General features: G+C 48.5%; 1 protein-coding gene across 2 annotated transcripts in view; it reads left to right on the top strand.

Annotated features, from left to right (window-relative positions):
* LOC121076669 (limbic system associated membrane protein) overlaps window positions 1-23,552 on the top strand; it is a 958,116-nt gene that overhangs the window by 557,516 nt on the left and 377,048 nt on the right. The window lies entirely within an intron of this gene.

Below are 23,552 nucleotides of genomic sequence, written 5' to 3'. Positions count from 1 at the left end.
GGCGGAGGCTTCCCTAACACTGTCCACTCATCCATTTCCTCTCCCCAGCTTTCCATGAGACAAAAGCATCTCCAGAGCTACTGCCATGCAACCATTCCTGTCAGTTGCTCCCAGTTCAGCGCAAGCAGGGAATTCGTTTCTGCAGCGTGTTATTGCCATCTCACTGAGGATGGATACATATCTGGGTCAGGGTTGGAAGGGGAAGGATGGGCGATGTGTCCAGAGTGTGTTGTAGTCCACCACCCCAAAAATGATGAGGGCAGATACACGTTGACCAGAATGTTTTGTTGTTATTGTTTGATTTTTTTATACACTTATATTAATTGTAGTATTTCAGGGGGGATGAAAACTGTGGTAAATGCACTGCAGAAAAATCAATTATTTCTACGGCATTACTGTTAAAAAGCAATGTCTGGAAATGGTGCAGTCAGCCCACTCACTGACCTCACCTTTGTTCCTTTTAACCCCATTATGAGCAGTGCTCTGCCCATTGGGTGGGAGAGGGTGTCCATCAACTTGTGCCTCGAATGTGATGTAATAAACCCTACAACATGAAGCATCCATGAACTCAGCAGATACCCTCTTTTCTTGCACTCATGTCATGTCACACACAATCGTTCAGGTTGGAAAAGATGTCTATGATTACTTAGTCCAGCCTTTAACCTGGCACTGACGAGTCCACCACTCAACCATACTACTAAGTTCTACATCTACACATTTCTTGAAGATCTCCAGGGGTGGTGACTCAACCACTTCCCTGGACAGCCTGTTACAATGCCTCACAATCCTTCAAGTAAAGAAATTTCTTGTAACATCCAACCTAAACCTCCCCTGGTGCTACTTGAGGCCATTTCCCCTCATCTTATCACTTGGTGTTTGGGAGAAGAGCTTGACCCCTGCCTCGCTACAGCTCCTTTAAGGTAATTGTAAAGTACAATAAGGTCTCCCCTGAGCTTTCTTTTCTCCAAGCTAAACAACGCTCCTCAGCCCCAAAAAGCTCCCTCAGCTCCTCATAAGACATAACGGGAAGCCAAGCTAGCTGCTCTTTGTTGAAAGCAGTTTTACCTGCTTTTTCAGTGTTCCTGCCTTGGTTCAAGTTGAGGTGCCTTCTGGTAGCAGGGTCCTTTGAGTTTTGTTATGCAGATGAGGCAGAGAAGTACGAATTAGCTCTGGAAGGTCTGTGGGGGGAGAGAGAGAATAGACAGAGGTTTTCAGGATCACTGAACTCAACTCCCTCATATTCCCCCAGTAAATGGAAGAACCTTGCCAAAGGGCTGTGAAGCTCTGTATGGTGAGGCGATGAAATGTTGGCAACAGGGTTGGAGGCACATGCTGCCAGAGGTAGCTTTTATGCTCAGGAACCAGTAATTAAAAGGTTTCTAGAAAGACAGGGTGTCCTCAAAACATTATGTTGATTTTCTGCTTCATGTGAAGTTCTCGTCAGAGAAGACTTCAGGTCCCAAAGCTCTGACCCCAGAGAAGGCCAGACTCTCCCACAGAGAACTGATTGCTGCTGGTGGCCTTCTTAATTTCTTATTGCTCTTCTCTCACAGAAGGGCTGAGGGGAAGGGAGAAGCTGACAGGGGAAATGCTTTGAGAGACCTCGTGAAGGGGCTAGGCCTAGCAGATGATACATCTGTCACACCTGTCTTTGGTCTTCCCTGATGATACCTAGCTGCCTATCAGAGGATTGCTGCTGGAAGTTGACAGAGGTGCCTGTGAAGGTGGTAGACTTCTCACAACATGGAGCAGCCAGTCAGTTAGCAAAGAGGGAGGCGAAAGAGACTGGTAAGGAGGCCTTCCCCATTCCTGGCCTCCACCTGCCTTCCACCTGCTCAGGCGGAGGTGGAAGCTCCATCACAATAGGGCACTGCCAGCTTCAGCTTCCCTCTGTAGCCCCTGACGAAAGTCACATCTTAAGAAGAGACAGAGAGGTGTTACACTGCCATATTCAGCATGGTTTTCATCAAGCATGTGAGGAGATTCGGCTCTCCCATGGACCTGTGAGTTGCAGAAGAGGAGACTAGGTTTGGGGAGAGGAAATATGGGTTTCAGAAGAGGAATTCAGGGTTGGCAAAGCCTGCGACAGCTTTATAGATTAAACCGCTGCCAGATGTTAATTGTTTTCTGTGTAGTTTTCAATTGATCTGTAATTTGACTGTAGATTCCAGGCTTTTATAATAAATTGTGTACAAAGCTAGCCACTTAAGGAGATAATAAAGACTCAAAGGCAGACAGAGTCATAAATTTGGACTTATCCAAGAGTAAGAGATGAGTTAGGGCCTCTTCAGCGGTGCTTTTTTTTCTTCTCTTTCCTGCTTTTTTGTGTAGAAGAGCATGAGGGAACTGGAGTTTCTGTGCTCTGGAGACAGAGGAGGGAAGCAGACGGTCGAATCCCAGGCATGCTGCAGGCACGTTCCTTTCGGTGGGTGATGCCTCGGTATCCTTTTAACCTGGCAGATTTAAAACTATTTGCTCTGATGGTGCAGGAGCCTTTTCACTGATCAGACGTCCTCTCCTCTGTCTTTGTTCATTTATGCACATCCACACTCACTGGAGCGTGTGTCCATCTACTCTCTTGGCTTCTTGCTGCGACAGCTGTTGGCTTCACTTGCCATGGTGGAAGCCTGTTGGAAGGCAATAACCTGCAGACTTTGGGTTATGTACAGTGTCTTGCAGTTAGGTTCAGATGTGTTAAGACTGCCTGTTTACAGATACTTCTCTCTCCATCTCTGGCAGCTCCTGGAAAGGAAGTGTCAGGCCCCACGTGATAAAAATTAGCATGACTGGATCGCTTCAGGTCTTCTGCTCTTTCTGTCCCTCTGTGAATGGGGCAAAAAGGTTTGGTCCCCTGAGATTTGTAGCATGCAGTGCTGCAGCTTGAGTTGTGTGGCAAAAGTTGGCCTCATCGGAATGAAACAGTTTTCTACTTGAAAAAAAATATTTTTTTTCTCCCTGCCAAAATGCTCTGAGTAAATCAGTGGCTTCTGCTGTGTTTTTCCAGGAAAACAAAGTGATATGTGGATTACACAGTGAGTAGTGTCAAGGGTGCACGCAGAACTACATGGCAGTGTGCGTTGTGTCAAACCTGCGAAGGGGAATATTGAACAGGGGTCACAACTGGGCTGCAGTGAGCTCGGCTCCGCTCCTGGACTCAGCAGTGGTGTGAGAGCCCCGAGTATCAGCCGGCATTGTTCTGATGGCTTCAGCAAAGCTAAACTGATTTGCATCACCTGACTGCATGGCCCTTTCCCATCGGTTTTGTGAAGGCTGACAGTGCGATAACATAATTTGCAAAATGCTGAGGAGAGCCACTGTGCTGTCGGACAGTTCAAGGGACTCTGCAGGAGGCAGGAGCCGCAACCATCCTGAAATGCTGGAAACAAAAAGTATCTCGTTTTTCTCACTCTTGCAGAGAGGGGCATCTCTGCAGCAAGTGCCTGAGACTGTTCAGTTTCTGCCCACGTTGCTCTCTGATGATGCCAGAGCTGCTGTGAGCAAACCCTTCTCCCACTGCTGTCCCTACCTCTGCTGTTGTTTCCAACCCAAGTCATCTCTCTGCACTCCTCACAGCTGCTGCCGCAGTAGCCTGTGGGTTTTGCTTACACTTATAGCTCCTGCTTCAAAGAAGTGTCCAGGCCGCATGTCCACCTGATATGATTCTGTCTGTAGTTCTGAATGGGGCTGGTTTTGTGTAACGTTTTTCAAGTTTATGCTCCTTTGTGACAATGCACATGACAAGGGGCCGTGTGGCACTTCATGTGGTGCACAAAATCATTTGTGCTTCTATGTCCACCACTGAACATGTGCATTGTCCTTCATTGCCCTGTGCGGAGGTTGCCTCAGATAGCGTGCATGTGTGGTGTTTGCAATAGGCTCTGTGGATTTTATTGTCTTTCCTGCTCTGGCATCTCAGAGCTGTGTGTGTGCGTGCTTGTCTGCATTGCTTTCCTGCCCTGTGACTGTAGGACCCTCTCAGTGCAGGATGCCAGCCAACTGCTGGCTCATAATTTGGTGTGGACTATCTGTCGCATGGGATTAGCTTTTCTGATGTAGTTTGCTATGACAAGCTTTCCTTTTGAAGGCATAGAATTGAAGCAGAATGCATGCAAAGCAGTATCGTGCAGGGTGACAGGCTCTTTTGTGTGTGTACCTGGAGTTGTGCCTTTTACTCTGTGATGCTGAGTACAAAATCCTGAGTGAGATCACCTTAGAAAAATGTATTTTGAGGTTCTCCCTTCAGGTGCATGAAAAGTCATAACGTTGGACTTCTCATCTGCTTGAGGTGCAGCTGAGAAAACTGAGCAGCAAGAACAGTATTTAAGGCCTGATCTAGGGAGTGGTCAGGACTGGGAGACCCTAGTGTGGAAATGCGTCCTTTAGTTTATTCTTGTCTTCCTTTTTTTGTGGAAGTAGCAAATTGCAGCTGAGGAATCTCTTACCTCCATTTTTCCTCTTTTTTTTTTTTTTTCCTTCTCTCCGTTGCGCTCCCTTCCTTCAGGGCACTGTGCCCTCATCACCACGTTAAGCTACTTAGACCTCTGTGACTTCGGATTGCAGCCGCAGAGGGGGCGCAGCCCTCCCTGCGAGGGAGTGATTGCCCCGGAGAGAGGGTTGGGTTATTAGCTGAAGTGAAAAGGGGTGGCGTGTTGTTACTTCCTTCTGCCTCTGCAGAAAAATCCGAGAGAGAAATCATATCTCAAGGACATCTCTCCTCCCACTTTGGAATCACTCAGCCAGCTGGAGAGGAGCTTGAAATATGTCCAGTTCAGCCAGGCCCTGTGATGGGACTTTTATTCCTGCTAACGAGACAGGTCACCGTGAAGTACCCATTCGAGGAGTTTCAGAGATGAGTCCCCTTCCCTGTGGCAGAGATGCCTCTTGCTCTCTAATCAGCTCTTCTCCCAGAGGCATCGCGCGGGCCATGCTGTCATTGGGCAGGTTGCCCTTCCCCGGAACCTGCTCCACACCCTGCTTTAATTAAACAACCTAATCTTTGAAGTGACCCTGCGCCGCGATGGCTGCTGGAGGACCTGCGGTGTCCGGACAGGCGTAATTACTCACTTCGGAGATGCTGTGCTCGGCCATCCAAGTGACAACCCCATCATCCCCCTTCTTCGCAGCTTCCAGTGCCTTTTCTCCTGCGGTGCCAGGTCCAACCTCCAGCAGGTGGGACTTGCCCCGGGCTCTCCTGCCTGGCTGTTAGTTAAGCTGCCTTCTGCCTGCAGTCCTTTGTGCGGCACTCGCTCACAGCTCCTTCCCTTCTGCCTGCAGCAGCTCCGAGTTCTCGGCTGAGAGCCCACAGCTGGGGGGGAAAAAGCGATTTCAAGTTATTCGTCTAGTTCAGCAGGAGATTTTGAGGCCCTGGAGGGTCCCTGGCTTTAGGCTGATGATCCAGCAGTGGAAGGCTAGCAGCCCCATGGCTTGAGGCACTGAGTCTTGCACAGGGCAGAAGGGGCAGCATTGGGGTTTGGCTCTCCCCTTGTCCGTGTCTGGGGAGAATCACAGGCCTCTCACGAACAGGTTGAACAGCTGGGCTGTATGTCTGTATATGTTAGTTTATTCTGCACCATAGCTCAAGGGCATTTGAAGGACTCACTGGAAACTGGGAGAAAGAGAAGGGCCTTACAGGTGGGAGGAGGAGGAGCTGCCGTTCGTGCTGTCACTTGAGATCGTCTGATCCTTGCTGGCTTCCTCCCGCTTCCCCCGGCACGGGGGGAATGTGCCAGGGAGGGGGAAAAACTCGTCTCTTTAATCTGGAGAGTTGAAAAGGTGTAAATAAATAAATAAGCCTGTTCTCTTAATATTCCAGGCTGAATCTCTGTGAAGGGAAAATGAAAGGGGGGAATGAGAAAATCATACAGTTTGTCCTGTACACCAAGAATGTGTCATCACACCCAGGCTTCTAGGTAGTAGGTTTGCACATGAAATGCCCTTATTTACTCTCCCACGCTTTGCTAAAGTGTTTGTATTCTGCAGAGTTGAAGCATTTTTTTAATAAGAGTTTGCTTCTCCTGAGTGCTCTGTAGATGGCACCGATGCGTCCTTTTCCAGGAACAGGATCTGAGATGCTAAAGTGGAGTACCATTGCCATCTGCTGGCAATGTCAGGTTTGTCTTCTGGTGTTTTTTTGTTTGTTGTTTTGTTTTGTTTTGTTTTGTCTTTTCTGTCTTGAAAGCAGCAGAACTGTAAACTGCTCCATCTCGGGCGTTTGGGTGGCAGAGTGTGTAAAGTAGGGTTTCTAATTTGCGTTGGTTTGTTTGCACGTAGATGTCTCATTGCCCCGGCTTCTCATATCAGGGCTGGTGATGCAGCCCTGGCCTGGTGGTGGTGTTCCCGTTCCGTGGGACACTGAAGGGCCTTCTCAGAGATCCCACGGGCACTGTTATGTCCAGGTGGGATGGAAGGTGTAGCCCAGCAAAGCTTTGGGAAAATGAGCTCTGCAACCTCATCATGTAAAGTATTGCAGGAAGGACTGTACCCCTCTCTGCCAAGAAGAGTTGGGATGGTGTACATTATAAAGATCCTTTTGCGATGCTCACTCCCATGGCTGTCCTTAGAGAACTCAGCAGGCCTCATCTGCTATAATTCCTGTGCACTTACAGGGTTGGATTAAAGGTTTTTTTCCACCCAGCCACAGAGCTAGTTGCCTTTGCCCTTGCAGAAGAGCAGTGCACTGGTCCTCTGCTGCTCCTGCACTGGTCATAGAATCACAGAAGGATTTGGGTTGGAAGGGACCTTGAAGACCATCCAATTCCAACCCCCTGCCATAGGCAGGGACACCTCCCACCAGCCCAGGTTGCCCAAAGCCCCATCCAGCCTGGCCTTGCACACCTCCAGGGATGGGGCATCCACAGCTTCTCTGGGCAGCCTGTGCCAGTGCCTCACTGCCCTCATGGTGAATAATTTCTTCCTAATGGCTAATCTAAATCTCCCGTTTTCATTTAAAGCCATTACTCCTTGTCCTATCCCTACACCCCCTGACAAAGAGTCCCTCCCCAGCTTTCCTGTAGGCCCCTTCAGGCACCGGCAGGCCGCTGTAAGGTCTCCCCGGAGCCTTCTCTTCTCCAGGCTGAACAACCCCAACTCCCCCAACCTATTTTTGTAGGAGAGGTGCTCCAGCCTGTGTGTGATCTGGTCCCAGCAGTGCTGACCTTCTTGCTGCACTGGTTGCAGAAGGTAAGAGAGGATCAACCCTGCTCTTCTAACTCCAGAAAAATGATGGCTTAGTTGATGTCCTTTCTCACGGTCTCCTGTAAGTCTTCTCTAATGCTGAAGAGGGAACAGAGTTGAGGGCAGCAGACAGCTTGGCACAGTTAGGAGTGAAACTCTGAGCTATCCCTTCCCTTACACACTGGTACTCAAATAGCTCCAGGCCTTACTCAGTGAAAGCTGAAGGCATCACAATCCTCTTTTCCTCTCTTCTTATGAGCTCTTTGCACTGACTATGGATGATTACACTGGAGGGGCAGGTATTTGATCCTGGGCTGATAATAAGTGGGGTCCATGAGGCACGTCAGGGTGCATGCAGGCTCCTTCTTCAGAGCTTCAAAAATGATGGGAGGGGAGGTGAAAGGATGAAGGGGAAGGATTGTTTACTTTCATTGAAAATACTCTTTGTAAAGACCACCAGTGAAAAAGTGATGAAACTTTGCTGAGAAAGGCCACTCAGATTCCAGAGGAAATTTTTGGTGTAGGGAAGACAAGGAAACAACAAAGACTGAATCGTGTCCTGAAACAAAAAGTAACATTTGTCTCTGCTCTTCCTCTCATGTTTTTCATTCAGCTTTTCACAGATGTTTTCCAATATTCTTAGTTTGTTGTTTGGTTTTGTTTTCTTCAGTTTCACAACAGCCCCAAAACACATACCTAAATTTCCCCCTTTCCCGGATACAGGATTTTTGCCTTCTGGCTATTCCTCCGCAGCAGCCAGCATGCCTATGTAGAGGCCACCACCACAAACTGGTTCCAGGCATGTTTTCTCCTGTTGAAAGCCGTGTAAGCCAGCGGGCAGAGATCCACCCAGCTGTACAGCATGTGTCAGCCCTCTCCAGCCACAGAGCAGCCTGGGACAAAAAACTGTAGGTGAGCAGGAGATTGGGAGGGGAGGATGTGGAAAAGGAGCCAGAAGCACTGCGGAATGGCCGCACTCAGCTGAGCAGGGCAGGGCAGCATGTGTGGAGCACCTGGAGCTGGTGAATTACGGCTGCAAGTGCACAGGCCCCCATAGGTGAGAGCTTTCTGGTCGAGAGACCAACTCCCCTTTAGGCAGGGAAAGATGGAACCACCATTTTAATGGCTTCTGGTGCTGAAGGACTGCGTCCTCTCCCATTGTTTCTGCCCCATCAGTAGAGCTCCCATTCCCAGTTCAAGAGCAAATGCAGCGCTTTCCCATCCCCTGCACTACCCACATGCTTCAGGCAGAGCACTGCCGAGCAGAAACCCCGTGCTGCAAGCACTGGCAGTGAGAGCCAAAGAGCAAGGGTGTGGGAGCTGCTAGGGGAAAAAGGAAGAGAAAAAAGTGGTGGGGTGCAGCTGGTGAGTAAGATAGGGGTATGCAGTTGCATGGGCTGGATTTCTTTTTTCCTGTTCTGCATTTGGTTGTAAATGTAGTAGTTCCAGAGTCAGTGACAGCTGAATTTTCTTTGCCCAGCAGAGAGGATAAAGCTCACGCACTTTCACTCTTGACAACCTCACGTTATGATGCAGGAAGCTACATAGTGCTTCCCCAATGCGTATTTGTTGTGTAGAGCCATTTAAAGGATCCTCTTGAATATAAGTAACAGTAGCAGCATCTAAAACCATTTCTGTTCCCTGTGCTGCAGCCAACAGAGAGCAGCATAGCTGCACGCCTGCACTGTCCGCAGCCCAACCTGGTGCGCAGTGCTTCCTGTGACTGCTTATCCACCTGGTGCTGGTTTCCCCCACCGTGCTCCTGGCTGTGGGTGCCAGAGTGAGGCCCCAGCACTGCACCCACCGTCCCCTCTGTGCCACAGGGACATGCTGGCCCTGGGCACGGGCATCTCTGGGGAGGAATCCTGCATGGGTAGGCAGCTCTCTGTTTGCTCTTAGTGGCTCTGCTGCCAACAGGGGATCTGATTCCTGCAAAAATCAGTGAGGTGAAATGAAGTGGAGGAGATGTGTTGCTGTTCCTGGTGCAGCGTGTGTTGCTCATCCCGAAGTTGATATTGCCATTCAGCAAGGAGGAACTGGGGATACTGCTGTCTCAGTTCCCTGAGCAGGCCTGTCTCGTCACCCCAAGGGAGTTCCCTTCTGCTGGCATTACGCAGTATGAGCAACACAGGGGTGGGTGGGATGAGCCCGTGCTTGCCTGCTGTGGGAAGCAGGATTCCCAAGCCCCATAGCACCTGAATGTCACCACAACAGGAGGGGCAGTCCCAGAGAGCAGGTGGATGGACTTGGAAACACAGGCTGCACGGGGGCAGCGTCTGAGTGTTTCCTCCTGGGGTGGCAAGGCGATGTGGCCGTGGTGGCGAGATGCCACGCTCTTGCATGTGCTTAAAGGGGGAATATATATATATCCTGAGTCTGCTTGCACTGACAGGGGATGAGGAGGAGCTGGGTATCAGCCACTGCAGTGTCTTGCCTCAAGTGGGAAGAGAGCTCAGGAGCTTTCTGTGAGGGTATTAACATGGGTCCAGGGGGTATGGCAGCGTTGGCAGACCATTGTCACCAGTGACAGGTCTGACTCTGGCCAAGACTTGGTCTGGAAAAACTGATAATAAGCTTCAGAGCTTGTCTGTTGGTTTGTTTGAATCAAATTTGGCAACAGACTCTCAAAATGTTCACCATCTCTTGTATTAGGGAGCTAAGCTAGGTAGCATGAGGCTTGGGTTTGTTGCTGTGCTCTGCCACACATTTCCCATCTGATACAGAACCGACTGCCTGGGCTTCGTGCCCATCTGTAAGACGGGGCTTGTAGCACTGCCCTAGCTCCACAGGGTGTTGTGTGGATGAAAATGTGGGAGCAGGGGTGCCTACAGACCGGGGTGACTGCCAGGTGGGGAAGGAGGAAATAAATAATGGCCATGGGAGGAAGGGAAAGTGCTGTGAGCAGAGGGGCAATACACTCCTTCGTAGCCTTGGTGGTAAATGAGGCCAGATCTGGCTTGTGACCTGGTGGGTGGTATGTGAAATGTGCCACAGCAGGCTTATTTTTTCTAGGGAAAACAAGAAAAAGGCAGTATCTCTCTATCTGGGGGCTACAACTATGCAGATATATGGCTGTGACACATCTCATCTGCTGGTATCAGAGGCTAAAGCCGCGCTGGTACCTTAGTGCATACACAACTGAAGAGGTTAGGGTGGGCAGGACCCACTTCCAAAATAGTGAATGCTTCCCTTGTGACTTCAGGCATAGTCTCGACAGGGAGGCAGGCTGCATCTCTCTGCTAACACACACATGCACAAGCCACAGAGAATTAGCCAGATGGTTTCATTTGAAAAAATCAAAAGCATAAAGCCATCTGCTCTCCTGTCCTGGGGATCATGAACTTGACTTCTCGTCTACCAGTGTAAATTGAATCTCACAGAGTGCAGGCAGTGTGTGCACGCACCCAGCTTAGAAATCACTGCGCCTGATGGGGGCAAGAGGACTGGAAACAGCTCCATCACTCGAGTTTCCCGTGGCCAGACGTTGCCAGCATGTGTTGCGGTAACCCTTCCACTGTGAGACAAATGCCAGCAAAATAGCTATTAGTTAGGGGAAAACATCAGCTGCGAAGAGCCGCGGAGTGCCGTATGGCCCTGCCTGCCTGCAGCCCTTGGAACAGCAGAGGGAGCGCTCACATCGCTCTTGGAGAGGGAAGGGACTGCATCTCTTTCCAAACGGGTACAAGGGGGAGAGCTGCTTAGGGGATGAGTTAGACACTGCTGGAACAAGTGGTCTGGTCCTTGATCAGTCCCTGAGATACTCATGTGTAAGACAGAGCTGACGGAGGAGTGACATTGCCAGGCAAGCGAAGGGACTGCCCTTCAGACAAGGAAAAGAGAGATGTTTGTTTACTTGGCATAGAGAGGGCAGTAGCTATTGATCATATATTGGAAGGGTCCCCAGGACAAAAAGTTATCATTTAGGGCAGCCCTAAATAGGAACTAAGTAGAGCTTAGGAGCCCAAATCCTCTCCCCCCCAACACATGCTTGAACGTTTGATTTGGCCCCGATTCTGTTCTCACCCTTTCGAATCTGATTTGTGTGATTATGTCAGAAAAAAATGTCCCCTGGCTGGAACAGCTGTAGAAACCATGGCAGTTAATTCAGCATAGCAAACTAACGTTTAGTTTGTATTAGTAGTGCAAAATTGTTTAGTTAGGTGTTGCCAGCACCCTTGTTTTATTGTGAGACTTGTAGTCTTTGCTGTGTTTCTGAAAGCCTTGCTGTTAAAGTCAAGATATTTTGTCTTTCATTAAAGCAGCATGTTTCTGGCCCCCGTGCTTTTGACAAACAGAATGAACCTGAAAGGTTAAAAAGGAAGGGGACCAATTAAAGTAACCCAACATCTGTTACTTGGAAAAAAGCAAAACCCTGTGATTTTTAGCTTCGAGGGTCTGACTCCTGATTTTTCTCTTATTTTTATTTTTATTTTCGGACTGTGATATTGGCAACGTGGCACCAAGGAAACACATTGTGAATTTTGCTGGTTTCCTGGGAAGTTAAATACTCTGGGAGCTGTTTGCGTCCATTCAAGAATATTCAAACCTACCACATAACCCTTGCAGTCAGTCAAGAAAAATAGTTGCAAAATCCCAACTCGCTGCTAACAAGTAAGTTGAAAATAAAAGATAGCTTGTAAAGAAAAGGCAACAAGATCCATCAAGACAAGTTCTGTTCAGCAAAAGCTTTAAAGCACAAGCTTACTTTTCTGCAAAGAAATCATCCTGCTGACTTCAGTGGATTTTATGTTCATACCCAAATGATTTTGAAGGGAAAATAGGCTGGAGGAAGCTGGGAAGCACTAGTGGACAGTTCATGAATTGGAGGAGGCAGAATTAAGCTAATAAATGATTCATTCAGAATTGTTTACCCAGCTTTAGCTAGCATCAGGAGGGAAAGAATGCAAATGGGGCTGATTATCCAGCCTCACTTTGTGTCAGTGAGTTGTTCTTGGCTCAGGAGCTCTTCCTATAAAGGGAATGGTGGCACACGCCATCACTTGAGAACATTTATCACGGAATTGGACAAAAGTCTGAGGATGCGCGGCAGGAAATCTTCACGGCAGAGCAGAGGGCGAGATTCCCCAGGTGCTCTTCCCTTATCTGCTGTGACGCTTTAGTGTTGGTAACCATGCAGATTACTAGCAGAATTACCTGAACAAAATTGCAGCGAGGGAGCTCTCCCATAAGAGCTGAACACAATAAGGATTGCTAATAAAGGTGCAGTGAAATCCTTGTCAAATTGCTAACTCTTTCTTGCAGAGAAAATAGTGAAGCTAAACTAAAAATACCTGGCTGGTGCCCTGAAAAATCTTCACCCAGCTCTCTGTCTCGAATGAGGATTTCGGAGCTGGATCCACCCACCAGGTCTAGTGACGAGCAGCAGGAAGCCCAAGGCAAGCCTCACATTGATGGTACTGCTCGAGGCAGCTGAATTTTCTGTTCCTCGGTGCCCCTTAACAAGCAGCCCACGCCAGGCAGAACAGAGATGTGGAAGACAGGCCTGGCTATTCTGTAAGCTGCACCAAACAGGAACTGCTAGCCAAAGAGAGGACGGAGCAATCTCCTTGTGGATGAGGGACCTTTATTTAGGTAGCCTTCCCTTGAGAATTGCTTTATCTGGCAGTGACACGGGACAAAGTCTAATGTGAGTCAGAATTATGAACTGAGAGTGTACAGCGATGCTTATGGCAGGTTCCTGGGGGACAGCAGGAAAATTCCCACTAGGCGATTCATCACGGAGCCTCCAGCTTTACTGTATGTGATCCTAGCAGCACAGGTTGTGGGGCGGGGTATGTACCCCCAAGGTAATACCCAAGGTGCCAGCCACTCTCCTGCGAGCGCAGATGGCCAAGAGCTCTGCTTTACAGGTGGCCCTTGTCAGCGTCACTCTGGGACCTGGGGACTAATGATGTTGCAGGAGGAATGACAGCCACTCACTCATGAACCCTGCTGCCTTCAGCACCTGAGGTTGTCTTTGGAGGTCTCCCATCGAAGAATCTGAATTAATGCTCCCCTGGAACAGGGAGAGAGAAGGAGATTTATGGTGGTTTGCAAGCCTGAGAGAGACACCATGACTAACAAGCTAATTAGCCCCTCAAAAGCGGGTAGACAAATGGAGAGGAGAAGCCTTTCTGTCTAACCCGCAGCCTCATGTTTTGCACACCACGAAGGCAGCTTTGCCTGCAGGGGCCAGCAGAGTTTGACAGGAGAGCGCCTTTGTGTGCACCTGCTTCCCTGTGACACGCAGTCCATCCATCTCCTGCGGCGCCGCGGAGCGCTCACCCCCTGCCCCTCGCAGGGGCTGCTGCGGTGGTGGCAATAACTCACCGGGCTGCCTTTAAACACGACGTCTGAGGTGCAGGTGAGGGATTATTCGGTGCTGGAGTCAGGGCGAGCAGGGGAGCCAGCCTGCTGGAGGAGGGACAGCTGAGGGGCACTGCGCACCCCGTGTTCCTCCAGGCTCCCGCCGTGAGGGTTTGTGGAGAGAGGGAGCAGCCCACCCCACCTTCATATCTGAGAAATAGATGGAACATAAGAAATGTTTTAAATAATTGAATAATGAAATGAATATATTAATGCTCAGAGAGCGGGAGAGGGCTCCCGGGCTGGTCTTGTTCAGGCAAACAGCCCCTGACAAGCAGGGAGAGAAGTAGGGTCAGCATTTATTCCTCTGGAGGGGACTGAAGGTGGGGTATTGTGCTCAGTGGCTCTCCACAGAGCTCTCCTTCCCTTCTCCCATTTCTTTGTTTGGTGATTCCAGCTGCTTTTCTTTTTCAGGGTGTCTCCTCTGCCTCACTCTCGTACTTTGCTGTCTCCAGATCTCCTTTCTCCTTTGTTGTTTCTCTCTCCTTCCCAATTCCCTTTTTGCATCCTTATCTTCCTACAGCTTTATGCTGTTTAATCCTCCAAAACACAGGCAGTCTTCTCAGCGTATATCCATCTCCAAAACAGACGCCCACCTCAACTCTATAGCCACTTTGTTTCTTAGAAGTATTTAATTACAGGTGAGGCTCACCTACTCTCCAGATATTCCAGCTCATTCGGGAGACAAGTGTCTAGCACCAAAGGCAGTACATTTCCAGAGACACTTGGATGGCTGACAGCTGAGGCTGGCAGTCTGAACCATCAATTTGCTTATGTAGGAGCGCGGGAGCAGAAGCGCGTTGGGTTTGGTAAGTCAGGCAGTAAATGGCACAGGAGTTGGTATTAAGAACGGTTGAATTGTAATTCTAGTGAAAAATAGGGAGCGATGGAGCTGGCTGCAAACAGTTGCCACACATCATTTGTTACACCCAGCTCTGCCAGTGCCCCCTCCTGCCCCACACTCCCCCTGCCTCTCCCAGTCTGCCCACAGCAGCTCTGCCGGTGCCCCCCGGCTGCCCTGCAGCCCCCTGCCCTCTCCCTGCTATTTAAGGGCTTAATTCCTGTTCGTGGAGGCTGCCAGCGTTGCTGAAGCGTGCAGCGGATTGTCAAAGCGATCGTTCGCTTCCAGAGCATTACAGCAAACCTGCTGATTCCCATCAGGTGTAACCTGAGTCATATTTCAGATCCTAAATCCAAAGTACTTAAGGAATCACCCAGCCATTTTTTTGTTTGTGAATGTAAATGCAAATCACCCAATTACTGGCTTTGCCCTGCTGGAACACGCTTTATTTATTTATTTTTTCCCTCTCACAAATCTTCCTGTTTGAATTATTGGGGTAGCAGAACCTTCCTTGATCTTGTGGCCCTGGCTCTTCAAGCCAGTAGGGCCCTGTCTCACCTAAGCTGAACACAGAAGTCGTGCTGTTGCTGTGTTTTACTGAACGTGCACATCTGACACCTTTTTGTTGAAAGCAAGGGTGAAATGGACAAAGCATAAGCCAGCAGGAATAGGTTCAGAAGCGTGTGAGAAGACAGTGATGAGCTGGGAGAAGCTAGGAGCTGGAGGCACTGTTGGAAACTTGATTCACCTCCTAATATGATGAGAGACTCTGCAGGTCTACATAAATGGGGTAGCCTATATAAAAAATAAAATAAAATACATATACAAAATGCCCGTATGAAAAAGTACCTAGGGTAGGGATCATAGCAGCAGCTGGTGAGAAAAGGAGATGCTGATGGAGAGAGACAGATGATTTCTGGGTGCAGCATGCAGGGACGGGTGGGGAGGAGGAGAGCACAGGGAGTTGAAAAGTGGCAGCTCTCTCCTTCATCTGGAAAGTTATTTCTTATGCAGGGTGAGTGTAACCCTCCAATGCGTCTTCCAGTTAGTGACACCCAGGAAATGTTTTATGGATGAGGCTCCATCACCTGTTGGCATGAAGAGGAGAAGGCAGAGCCACCGGTGATGGATGATCCCCTGAAAACTGCACTGTGTCCTCTGCACCCTCCGCCTCCCTCTCCATGCCTCTTTATCATGCATCATCGCAGCAGCATCCACCTGCAGCTGCCAGGAAACTCCCAGTTCCCAGCTTCTCTCGCTCTGAACTTCCACGATCTTCTGACACGCTTCTCCGAAACGGCCTTCCTAAGTTGGAGGTGTCGTCACCTAATGGATGAACTGTGGGCATTTCTGTAGGTGACAGAGAGAGAGAATTCTTCTCTGGGCACGTTGTCTAGGGCATCTGGCACGTTAACCTTTGCTTCCTCAGCGAGCATCCTAGTGTAAATCAGACGGTTTTGTGGTGTAGGGGAAAAGGAGCAGAATTTTGTAGTGCTTTTATTTTGAATGGTTGTGGGTTTGTGCTGCCAACTTGATAGCTTTGTGCACAGTATTTTTTGTTGTTGTTTTTGCAAATACCCTCTTTTCTGTATCTCTGCTTGTCACTATAAACCACGGTTGTTAACGACACGGGAAATGGCAGAAAATAACCATGATGTGTATTGGAAACCCCTGGCCCCCAAACCGGATTACGGTGAGAGATGAAGTAAGGAGCGAGTTTCAGAGGTGACAGGCCAATCCCGCTGACGCTCCTTGTTTGCTGAGCAGCTCTAAATTCAAGCACTTGTCAGAGCCTCGTTTAATAGAAGTCATTTTCTGTATGCATTTGGAAAACACAGGCAGACAGAGCCTAGGTGCTGGCCGCTGTTTGTGTGCCTATTCTTGGATGGTGCGGTCTCGATTAAATCTCCCTGTTCGATCCCCAGCCGTCAGGCACTCCCTTCTGTGACTGCCAAGCCCAGTTTGCAGGAGCAGGTCTCTGACTGTGAGCTGTGTTATTGCTATGCCAACCCCTTCTTCTTCCCTGAATCCCCGAGTCCCATCTTTGTTTTTGCTTCCTGCGGGAGGTCTCCCGCTAGCTCCTCGTTAATCAGGCAGCAGTTCACTTCGGTGCATCACTTAGCCTAATCTAGATGGTACCCGAGCTCCCCCCATCTCTTCCATGTCTCTGTAATCCAGGAATCATGTCGGTGTGTGAGAGTCCTGGAAAAGCACAGTGGTGCTGCTATGCTGCAGGCAGGGAGCAAAAACCCCAGGGCTGTTTGGAGATTGCAGCTCTGGCTCCTGGGGTGGTGGCAATGGCAGCACAGGCCTCCAAAATCTCTCGCCTGCCTCCCAAGGGCTCCCCACGTGTAGGTCTGGGTGGTGCTGAGGAACGTGGCACTGGGCTGTGTCCACGTTGCCTGCAGAGGCAGCACATACAGTGCCATGTGCAATAAAGGCAGCATCATAATACAAGGCTGAGGCTGTCCTAAACCCCTGCCCCAACTCCCGACCATTTCACACGCACGATGCGCTCACAGCAGCCCTGATAGCAGCAGAAGATGGATGCCAAGGAGCATCACTGTGGCAGTCGCCCACCCCAAAAGCCAGAATTTGTCCTGATTGCCAGCGAGCTGGGGATACAGGCTAATAACGGGTCCTCAGGAGTGACTTCTCTCCCTCGTGTCGTTTTTTTTTTTCCTCCTTCGCCTGAGCGTTTAGCTCTGAAAAGAATAATTTATCAAATCATTTTTATTCAACTTGGGAGAAGGAAGAAAAAGGATGGTGGGGAAAAAGAAAAAAAGAAAAAAAAGAAAGGCCCTTTGCTGTTTTAATTGCTTTGCGGCGTACTTGCGAGAGTGGAGCTGCGCTTATCAAAGCCGGCGCAGCTGAGTCCCTGCCACTCGCTAATGAGAGCTGCCTCGTGACCAGCCACGCTCCTCCGATGGACCCGATAGCGCCTGCAGCCAGGCAGGGGACTCGGTGGCTTGGCGAGTTAATTTAAACCAGGAGCTCGAAAGTTGAGGCCGGGGGAGCTTGTTTTACAAGGATTTTGGGCTGAAATTAAGGGGGTTATTTATCTCTTTAGAAAAAAGGCAAAATGAGACATACAGTCTAGGATGTTGTTGGGCTCGTTTTTCTGATGATTCATTTCTGAGTCAGGTGTCTGGGGCTAGGAAGAAAAAGGAGTTTTTTTTTCTTTCTTTTCCTTGAGGGAATGAAGCCCGAGCAGCCAGCTGAATTCCTGGAGCTCATTCGTTTCTCTCTATGCCCGCGGGTGTCTTTGAAGAACTCGGTGCTGCCGTGACTCCGCGGAGCTGCTGCGGAGCGCAGTGAGATCTGGTCGCAGGGCTGCGAGCACCATGGCTGTCAGCCAGGGAGCTGCTCAAATTGGTGGCCCTTTGGGGTGCCAGCTACGTGCACTCACCTCTTCAGGGAGAAGTGCCAGGGCTTGCAGCAAACTCTGCACCGTGCTGACACCGCTCAGTCAGTTCCCCCCACGGGTATTCCACCATGCCACCGTGGGCTGCCCAGCTCTGCAGTGCCACAGGAACAGTGCTGAGCCAACTGACCATGCCTGCTGAGTCTTAATCTCTTGGTACAGTTTTATTTTGTTTCTACTCAGCTTAGCCCCATTGTAAGCCAGGTTCTGGTAGGTGATGGTGTATAGCTGCTGAGGTTCTCAGGTTATATCACAACTGACATCCTGACCTCCAGCATCGCCAGGTATTTAGGATCAGGTTTTGCTATTGCATTTTAGTCGCGTCTTGCAGGGCACCTTGTAGATGATCTTCATGTGGCTGCACCAAAAAAAACATTTTCAGCACAGCCTTGAGCAACCCTAGCTAACTAGCTGATGGCTCAGTTTTGAGTGGATCAGGTGTCATCCTGAAGTTCATTTTGACCTTAATTTTTTTAGAAGTCTGTGGTTTTGTGGTCCTGCTACAATTGAGATGAGTCTAGTGAATGGTATCCTGGGCTGGTGCCCATCAGTGAAGATGACAACCGCCAGCACAGGGTAGAAATAAGGGGAACAGAGGGTGTGAAGGAGGACTCTAATATCTGCTAGTTGTTACTTTTCTGTAAAATTGTTCATGTCCCTTCTGCCTGTCAGCACACTTAGGTTTCACATTTTTAATTAAAAACTCTAGAGCTGAAATTCCTGTAATATTGTAAAAGCCGGGGCTGAATTCTACCTGGCTGCTTGTCAGTTTCCTCATATGAAGAAACAATGTCGGTTCTCTAAAATATGAAATGTGAATAAAATATGTTTGGTTTTTCTTTTTTTTCAAACCTTTTCTTAAAAAAATAGTTTCATAAAAAGCTCTCTTGAAAGCAATGATGGGACAATCTATTATTAAATGAAACAAATCAATATTAATGCAATCTGATGGCTGAGATTTGCTTGAGTAGTATTTTATATTCATGTGTATGCTGTTAACTCTGCCTTATTAGATATCTGCAACATGGGTGAGTTAAGGTTGCTGTGGGAACCATCATTTTTTAAATTTCCTGACTTTTACGCAGGTAAAGGCAACCCCAAGCTAGCTTGCATTAATATCATGTAATTTCCTTGATTGAAGAAAGAGTGTTGGAGTATTTTATTGTCTGTGTGCCCGCATTCGATTGCACGTTCAACCAAAAGGAGTTTGATTCATATCCCCACAGTAAAGCAGCAGCTGAGCTGGAGCTTGCTTTTAGAGCACAGCAACAGCTCTGAAGGCCACCACAATCCACAGACTTGATGCTTTTTCCATCCGGTGCAGCTCTGCAGGTGCTTGTGTGTGTGCCCTGCGAGAGGTGGCAGACGCAGGCATCCCCTTGCGCAGCAGGGAACCAAGGGGCAGAAATAGATGGTCTGGGCTATGGTACCTTAGGCGTGCTGTTTTCCCTAGGGTGTGATGCGACCCTTCCAGACGCATAGGGTTGTGTGAAAAAAAGCAGAAATAACCAAATAGTATGTATGGCAAGATCACAAATTCTCCTATTTTTTCCCCATTCTCCTTAGTTCTTGGCACGGGATGATGAAGTATTTTCTTTGTGTCGCTGGTATGCCCCATCATAGTGCAGAGACACTGAAATATCAAGCTTTGATTGCTCTTAAAACTAGTGCACACTCACAAACGTGAAAGGAACCTGATTCGTACTGATGTGTGAGCAAGAGAAGAATCAGGCTCCCTCCTTGCAGGTATAGAGGAAGAATAAAGAGAAAGCATTGCTCCAGGAAGAGAGCAGAAGCCTGCATTATGTCCACATCCCAAACGGTGGAGAAATGATGGCAAGTGTGGGCTGTGCATATTTCCAAGTGAATGGGATTCTGGTGTGAGACTTCACCACAGTCTTTGCTGCTCTAATACAACTTTCTTCTGCTGTGCCTTTTCCCGAGTATGAAGCAGCTGTATAATTTCTGCATCCTATTCAGAAGGAGAGGAGTTGCCTATTGCTGATTATCTACATACAGCACAAATGCCTATGATGATATTGGCTGCAGTCTCCTTATAGTCAGTGGAGTGAGATAGCCACAGTTAGGAAGCAGTTTATCTGAAGTTTTCACTTGATGTCCTCAACGAGACAGGATAATTCAGGCTTTAGAAGTCCTTATCGACCCCTAGGAAAGTGGTCTACCTCAACAGCTGCCTTCTGTGTTATTATACATGACCCAGTTTAGCCCTAGGGCATCTACAAATAGATAGTAATATGCAAAGACACCCAGCCCTGACGTTAACAGCCTAACTTCATGTATGTGAGCGTAGTGTGTTGCTTGTCTATTTAACTCTGCAGAAAAAAAAAGCATCCATGACCCTGGATGGAGCGCTGTATTGTTGTTTTTATTACTATTTTTTTAAATTATTATTATTATTGTTTGTTTGTTTGTTTTTCTGGTACCAAAACTGGCTTTCAAAATCTCTGCAAAGCTCTACTTTGTGCCGTAGATGCATAGCCTCAGAGCCATTTCTTTTACTGGATATGATTTGCACTGTTTGGCTTATTTTCAACCACTTCTAATCAGCACATGGAATTTCACCATGAATGTGAGTTTAGCTAAAGCTGGACTTGGCTGCTGGAGTGTGTAGGGGAAAGAGCAGTTCATCTGTTGTAATTGTTAGCACTGTTGGAAAAGGACGTGTGAATTTGGGGATAGATGTGGGAAAGAAGAGCGTGGGGCTGACGTCCCATGTCAGTCGACTTGGGAGGAATGGGAAATAGCAAATCAAGCCTGTCTCTGTGAGAAGCAGCCAATCTTTGTGACTTGCCTGGACTCTCTTGGGTAATAATATTGGTATTGATAGCAGTCATTTTGTGTAGGAACTGAGAAGACAGCGTGAATCCTGGTTTAAGGTATATGTTATAACTCTACTTGTGCAGGGGCTAGCTGTTCCAGTGGTGACTGATTTCCTTCCGTGAGTTGTTTTAGCTGTTTAGCAGAGATAGGATCATCCACCTAACTTGCATTATGGTGTGTTCTAAAACTAATTTATTGCGTTATGTGTTTGGTGGATGGCGCTGCCTTTTGCAACGATTTGTGTCTCTGACAGACGGCTTTAATCCAGTCAGTCTGGTCCTTTCAGTACAGAGAGGAAATTTCCTTGGGGCAGAAGTAGTTAATAAAAGTTGAGTCGTCCTATAAGGGGATAGGAAAAGAAAATGCCATGTGACTGAGATGGCCAATTAGACATCATGAATATTCAGAATCCTCGGATCGAATGAAAGCTCATTACAAACACCCAGACTGAAATTTGCTCATGTAAAATATTCATTGAACAATTTTGCATAAATAAATAATAAACAATAATAAATGCATAAAAATTTGTTCACAGACCATCTATCAGCAGGGGAACAAAAAGGACAGAATCTGCTAAATAAACTGTATATAATGAGTAATCTGTCCACGGCTAGTTTTGAGTTCTCCCATGGTGGGTCTGCTGTGGAGATCTGACACGAGCATCTCTCTTCTGGGAATGCCGTGAAGTAGGGCTGTTAGGAGCAGATAAAGGCACAGAGCTGCCCCAAATGTAAGGGAGCAAAGTGTCTGAGATTTCGGCTTAGCTTATGATAAATGCAAGAGTCTGAAAGTTGTATGAACATGTGGACTGGAGAAAACTTAGAGGATTAGAAGAAGATACAAGCCCATTTCCATCTAAGAGCAAGAGCAGTGTCCTGTCCAAGCAGCCAAGGTTTACAAAACTCCTCCTGATACAAAGGACGTGCTCAGCTTTACCTGTTGCAGCAGGGGGCTGCAGAGCGAGGCCAAAATTGCGACTGTAGTGTGTGTGTTTGAGGTGCAAGGGAATGCGTACTGCCGGACACATGCAAACAGACTGTAAACAAACAGGAAAAGGTCAAAGCTGTCCCAGAGCTGCATATGAAATAGCTGCAAATGACTGCGTCCTCTCCGCCTACCTGTTTGGTTAGCAGGGCCAGGGAAAGGAGGGGGGGCAGCAATCAAAACGCTGCTTCGATAAAATGTGAAAACTGAATCCAGCAGCTGTTAGGAGAGAAATACCAGGTAAAGGGTACTCCGCTGTGATTGGAGACGGCTGGGAGCGAAAAGGTCTCGTGCTCAGAGCACACTGTGCTGGGGCCCGTCTGCCGAGCTCCTGGCCGCTAGGAGGGCTGCGAGACAGCCTGACCTATTGAGCACGGGCTGGACGGGGGCTGTGTCCGTGGGGTACGAACCGTCTTTTTGCTTGGTTGTTTTCCAGACGGAAAGCAGCCCGCTCTCCAGCTGTGCCCTGCCACGGGAACAAGTGGGACAGTCGTGGGGACGCCTCCTAATGTGTGGGGAACAAACATGAGATCACAGGGTGTCCCCAGCTCCCGTCTGAACAAGTCGTCACCCACTGTGTTAAACCTCCGTGCGTCCCCCTTTCACCCACATGGCCATTACCCGACGAGTATCCCTTTTGCTTCGGCACAGAGCAAATTACCTGGCAAATTTCCTGCAACTACTACATGGTGATTACCCGGTCCTTCATGATGCCCAGTAATTAGAATCTGGAAGTGGTTTGTAAAGGTTAATTCACAGGGGATGGGAAAGGAAAGGAGGGGAGAAAGGAGAAGAGAGGAAGAGGAGCAAGGCCTTCTTCCAACACACCTGTGAAGTCCCACATGGAGATTTTCTACAGAAGTGGACGATCATGTGTCTTTCAGTCTGGAGTCTTCATCTAGGTTGTATTTTGCTCCGTTATGGAGAGAATCCCTCCTCCTTTAACTGTTTGCAAATCCCTGCCGTGTTATCACAAGACAGTTAACTATCTAATCACATGGTTTTATTGCATGCTTAGCCATGAAACACCCCGTCCTGCCAGATGCTCTAACAGACTGTATTAGGGAAATAACAACGTGGCAATTCAGAAGGCTCGTCTCATAGCTGCCGCGTAATTTAGTGACCAGGCTGTTCTGCAATTTTGTTGTCACTGTGGCTTTGTGGATTTGGCTGGGAAGCCCTGTGTCAACACATGTGCCATTTGCTGTGACCGACTGTGTGGTGTTTGGCCACGTTGCACAGGAGGAGTTGCTACACGTGACAATTAGGATCTGCTCGTTTCTGGTTATTATTAGTCAGAGGGGGAGCTGTGCAAGGGCGCTGATCGCTGGTGTCCTTGCTGACTGCTTCATCAGAGACCAAACACAACAATGGTAGCGTGGACTGATGCTTCTCCTCAACCCCAGGACCGGTCTCTCCAGGGGAGGGCTGATGGACGCGAACAGCATGAGGATAGTGGAAAATATGGGATAGGAACTCTTTATCTGGGCATGGCAAAAAGTTACCCCCTGGGGCTCTGGCAGATTAACATTTCTGCAAGCACCAGGATTTATTGAAAAGAGGAAGACAGAGAATATATTAAACCATCTGTTTCCCTCTTGCGATGCACTGTAGGGCTGGAACAGAGATGAGTGTGTCTTCTTGTTCATCACTCCTACGTAACCGTGAGAGAGAGGAGATTGAGTGCTGGCAAGAGACATTCAAAGACAAGTGACATTCAGTAGGAGCCTCAGTAAATTCATATTTACTAGCAAAGGAGGAACAGCAGCGTGCGAGCGATGTGCAAGTGAGGAATTTTTGTTCCATCAGTCTTTGTCTTTGTGCTCGGTGCCTCAGCATGAGCTCAGACCTGGTCATCAGCTTTCTCCAGCCTCAGACTGTCTGAGCAGGGTTTGGTTCGAGCCATCCGTCTTCTCTTCCTGT

The sequence above is a fragment of the Cygnus olor genome, chromosome 1, assembly GCF_009769625.2.
Source record: "Cygnus olor isolate bCygOlo1 chromosome 1, bCygOlo1.pri.v2, whole genome shotgun sequence".
Lineage (NCBI taxonomy): Eukaryota > Metazoa > Chordata > Aves > Anseriformes > Anatidae > Cygnus > Cygnus olor.
The sequence above is the reverse complement of the archived record's forward strand: the minus strand, read 5'-3'. Positions and strand labels throughout refer to the sequence as shown.